Here is a 5,566-nt window from a genome sequence, read left to right on the forward strand (position 1 = left end):
GCCTAGTGGGAGGTCTTATGTCATTGAAGGTGTGTCCTTGAAGGGAATAATAGGACCCCCACTTTTTCTTCCTTCTCTTTCTTCATTTCCTGGCCATAAGATGGACAATGTGCTCTGTCCTGTGCCCCCACCATGATGTGTCATCATAGGTCCCAAACATTGTGCCAATAGTTCATGGACTGAAACCTTGAAAACTGTGAGCCAAAATAAACTTTTTTTATAAGCTGATTATCTCAGTTATTCATTATATTATTGGAAATAGACTAACACAGGCAGCAAAGAGAAAAGACTTGCTTGCTCAGATCCTTACTATTTCACTCCACGAGGCCTCATGCTTTACTGCCAAAGGACATACAACCAGAATGGGTACCAAAGTCTTTTTCTTTTTTTTATATCCAGGATTAAACTCTGGGGCCCTTGACCACTGAGCCACATCCCCAGCTCTTTTTTTTTTTTAATTTTAATTTTTTTTATTTAGAGATTGTGTCTTGCTAAGTTGCTCAGGGCCCCTCTAAGTTGCCAAGGCTGGCTTTGAACTCACCATCCTCCTGCCTCAGTCTCCTGAGCCTCTGGGATTACAGGTGTGCATCACCCTGCTGGGCAATGGGTACCTAGGTCTGAATATTTACATGCAAAGGGACCATACAAGGATGAACAGGAGGGGAAAGAACCCAGGAAATCCATAGTGTTTTGAAATGTGAACATTCAATTCCCTGATAAAACTTGCTTAAAAGAATTTTTAACGTAAAAAGAAATTAGGTATGACTACTGAATGATAGTTTGGCATGTAGTGGCTGTTAGCTCTTGGGAGAGGAGCCTAGCACTCTGATATTGGTTATTTTTTATTCCATATTTCTTAATTTTTATTTAGCTTTATTAAGGTATAATTGATAAAAAAATTGTGTGTATTTATGGTGCATAATGTGATATTTATACATATGCTGTGAAATATTAAATCAAATTAATTAACATATATGTTACATTACATAGTTACCCTTTCTTTTGTGATGAGAACATTTAAAACTACTCTCTTAGAGGGCTGGGGATGTGGCTCAAGCGATGGCACGCTTGCCTAGCATGCGTGTGGCCCGGGTTCGATCCTCAGCAGCACCACATACCAACAAAGATGTTGTGTCCACCGAGAACTAAGAAAAAATAAATAAATGTTAAAAAAAAATTCAAAAAAAAAATAAAACTACTCTCTTAGAAATTTTAAACTATACAGGCAGTACTATACCATAGGTCTCTTATTCAAGCTGCCTCACTGAAAATTTGAACACTTTAACTCACATCTGCTCCTTTACCCCCAGTTCCTAGTAAGCACCACTCATTTGACTTCCTGTTTTATGAATTTGACTCTTTTAGATTCCATGTAAGTAAGAGCATGTAAAATTTGCCTCTCTATGCCTGGCTTATTTCACTTAGCATAGTGTCCTCCTATTTATCCATGTTTTAACAAATGACAATATTTCCTTCTTTTTAAAGACCAAATAGTAATGTGTGTGTGTGTGTGTGTGTGTGTGTGTGTGACTTTTAATCCATTCATCTGTTGATGGACACTTAGGTTGAGCCCATATCTTGGCGATTATAGACAACACGGCAGTGGACGGCAGTGGACGTGGAATGCTGTTATCTCTTCAAAATTTTGATCTCACAAAATGTTGTATATATTTTGGATATACAGCCAGTAGTGGGACTTCTGGATATTATGGTAGTTCTAGTTTTAATTTCTTGAAGAACTTCCATGTTGTTTTGCATAAGAGCTCTGTCAATTTGCATTCCCACTAACCGTGTACAAGAGTTCTCTTTTCTTCATACCTTGTCAATATTTATTATTGTAGATCTTTTTGATAATAGCCATAAGACAGGTGTGAGGTGATAGCTCATTGTGGTTTTAATTTGCATTTCCCCCCTGATTAGTAATGTTGAACATTTATTCATATACCTGTGGGACACTTGTAATGTCTTTACTTGAGATGTGCCTGTTCAGGTCTTTTACCCATTTTTAAATTAGGTTATTTATTTTCTTGCTGTTGAGTTGAGTTCCTTATATATTTTAGGTATTAAATTTCTGATCAGGCATATGGTTTGCAAATTTTTTCTTCTGTTTCTTCATTCTATTGATTGTTTTCTTTGTGCGCAAAAGTTTTTTTTTAGTTTTTTTTTTCGTACTAGGGATTGAACCCGGGGCACTTTACCCCTGAGTCACATTCCCCAGCCCTTTTAAATTTTTATTTTGAGACAGGGTTTCACTGAGTTCCTTAAGTCTTGCTAAGTTGCTAAGGCTGGCCTCGAATTTGTGATCCTCCTATCTCAATCTCCTGAGCCACCGGGATTATAGGTGTGTGCCACTGCGTCTGGCCCTGCAGAAGCGTTTTAATTGGATCTGCTTTTGCTTTTGTTACCTGTAGTTTTGGGGGTCATATGCAAAATAACAACAATAGTGAAATGATAACAAAAACAATAATAAAATTGATAATAGTCCAGACAAATGTTGTGGAGCTTCGTGCCTATTTTCGCCTAGTAGTTTTTAGTTTCAGGTATTATTTTTTAATCTTTAATCCATTTTGAGTTGATGTTTGTATGTGGTGTGAGATAAAGGTCCAAGTTTATTCTTCTGCATGTGAATATTTAATTTTCCTTGTACTATTTATTGAAGAGACTGTTCATTGTGTCTTATTGGTAATTTTGTCAAAAATCAATTGATCATAAATGTATAGATAAACTTCTGGGCTCTTTATTCGATTTCATTGGTCTATATGTTTGTTTTTATGCCAGATATAAACTGTTGGAAATAATAAATTCATTCAATGAAGCTACTGGGTACAAAATCCACATAAAAAAATTCAGTCTTATTGAGAGAATATTATTAAACTCATTTAACATGTGAGGAAACTGAGGTTCCAAGCAACTAAGCCCCTTATCTAAATTTATATGGCCAGTGAAAAGAAAAACCTGGATTTGCATCCACAGCTCTGTGATCCCCAGAAGTCTGCATTTTTTTTTTTTTTTTTTTTAGTAGCCAGGTACTGTCAACTTTAAGGTTTTCACATTATTAGTAGGGTTTTTAAAAAAATTTTTTTTAGCACTCACTGGTTTTGCTGGCTATATTCAACACCCTTAAATAAATTACTAGCTGCTGCTCCCCATTCAGGGTCAAACCAGATCCAGTTACCCTTGCAAGAAATGGCTGCTTTGCGAATCTATGCATGAGTTGTCCCTTGTGACTTTGAGCTGGGGGCTCACGTTTTCTCTTCTTCTGGCTGGCCATGGATTTCTCTCTCCAAGACTTCTCAAGTAAATTGTGTCAAGGTCGCCCCCTGCGACCTTGTGACCACTCCCTCACTTGTTATCTCTCTGGGCCATGCCAGCCTCTCCGGGATGTTGAAAAAAGTCCTCCTCAATAAGTGAACACACTATATGCCCTGATGTGCATGACCCTTCCAGGAACATTGTATTTGTACAGTAGGAATGTTTGTAAATTAGCAAAAGTACCTTTTGATGGGGTTGTCTGAGAACGCTGTCTTTCTCTTCTTACTCTCTTTGTCACTGTTCCCTTCGAGCTGGGTGACACTGGAGTGGCCACAGGCATTATGGGATCTGGCTAAGGAGAAGCAGAGCTGGGGTTTTGCAGGACATATTCTTCAGAGTCACATGATTCAGAGTCACTCCACAGACAGACAGTCACTGACTGTGCAGGGAAGGAATGGATTTCAGGAGTGCCCTGCGGCTTGCTGGGCAGCGCGCCTGGTTAGGGCAGAGAGCCAGAGGCTGAATGGCCATGAGAACCTGTCACATGGTATTGACCCTGCAAGGAGGCAGGGCATGGAGGAGGGACAAGTAGAGCCAGAAGCTTGTCTGTGGAAAACTGTTTCAGCTGTGGGCCAGCCAGTTAACAGGGTTTCAATTCTTCAGGTATTTCACAAAATTGACGCACGTGTATAATAATGAGTTGAAAATCATGACCTAGATCTATGTGTCATATTTTGAAAATTGATTTTTAATTAGTTCTAATCAGTTATACATGACAGCAGAAGGCTTTTCAATTCATTGTACACAAATGGAGCCCAACTTTTCATTTCTCTGGTTGTACACTAAGTAGAGTCGTACCACATGTGTGCAATGTATCATATTAATTGATATAATTATAATATTACATTATAAATGTATTACCACTATATATACTATATATGGACATATATAGTATATATCATATACTGTATTTACCTTTCCACATGTATTCCACATCTGGGACAATGGGGCAAAATGAGTTTTAAGAAATATATATATATATCCAAGTTTTGGGGATTAGGACTTTAGTCAAGGGGAACTTGACATCTCCTTCATGGGAATGGAAGGATCAAGGTGAGTGGGGTGTGGTGGCACAGGTGGGTGTTCTACTCAATTGCCACTTACCAGCAGGTAGAAAGGGACTAAACCTGAGGATTGGGAGGCGGGGAGAAGCAGTAGTTTCCTTTAAAAAATCATTTTTAAATTTTTTTTGTTTGAATAATACAGGATGATTTATTTATTTATTTATTCATGCATTTTTTCTTTTTCAGTACTATGGATTGAACCCAGAGCAACTCTACCATTAAGCTACATGCCCTGCCCTTTTTAATTTTTATTTTGAGACTGGGTTTCACTAAGTTGCTAAGCCTGGCTTTGGACTTGTGATCTTCCTGCTTCAGCCTCCTGAGTTGCTGGAGTTACAGATGTGGGCCATTATGCCTGGTGTTTTTAAAAAAGAATCATAAACATTTCAACAGTGGTTAATCTTGAGAGGTTAAAATAAAGCAATTTTTATTTGTTTCTTTTCGACATACATAGCTCCTGATCTTTCAGTAATGGAATGTATTATCAATAAATAAAGGAACCCCTGAATCTGATGCTTCTCCCACTGCACCCAACACTTGTGCATGTGTGTTGGGGAGGCAGTTATTATATGGGGAGATCCCTTTCCTTCCTTCCCTCCTTGTTTTTTTCCTCCAGCCCTCCTCCTTTTTTTTTTTCTCAGAATAAATGCACAAAGGCTTATATTTAGGAACTCAAAGAATGCCTCATTATATACCTTTAAAAATGTGTGCAAGATTTTTTAATTTGGAAAAAACTCAGATAGGAAACACTGTTTGACTTGCATTTCATGTGAGCATATATGAGATGTACACAAAGGAGAAACTCATGGGTAAAGCACCAATTAGTTGTTGAGAGAGAACTGAGGAACACTAAGGCAGAAATTAGGATCTAATTATCTGTCTATATTATTGTCATTCAAGACATGAAACTGCTGAGTTTTATAATTGTGGGGAAAAACTATTCCATCTGTGACAATTCCCTAACCGGGTTTATATTTTTTCTGAACATCTAGGGGAGGTGGTTTATTGCTTTTTAGGAGGCCTCTTTCTCACCTCATGAATGGTTGGAGGTGTCCCAGGATTGGACTTTCTTTTACAACAGGAGGTGCAAGACCAGCAGGTATATAATGTGCAGATATTTGCTAGTTCTTTTTAAATGTTTAGAGTAAAAATAGAATAATTCATTTAAAGTATAGCCTCTACTTATATTC

At 37.8% G+C, this 5,566-nt stretch overlaps 1 long non-coding RNA gene across 1 annotated transcript; it reads left to right on the forward strand.

Moving 5' to 3' along the window:
* Window positions 1-3,712: 3,712 nt before the first annotated feature.
* On the forward strand, window positions 3,713-4,807 carry LOC144367364 (uncharacterized). Its single transcript, XR_013426699.1, has 2 exons — window positions 3,713-3,915; window positions 4,563-4,807. It is a non-coding gene; the product is annotated as an uncharacterized LOC144367364 (long non-coding RNA).
* Window positions 4,808-5,566: the final 759 nt, after the last annotated feature.

Source organism: Ictidomys tridecemlineatus, chromosome 10 (assembly GCF_052094955.1).
Source record: "Ictidomys tridecemlineatus isolate mIctTri1 chromosome 10, mIctTri1.hap1, whole genome shotgun sequence".
Lineage (NCBI taxonomy): Eukaryota > Metazoa > Chordata > Mammalia > Rodentia > Sciuridae > Ictidomys > Ictidomys tridecemlineatus.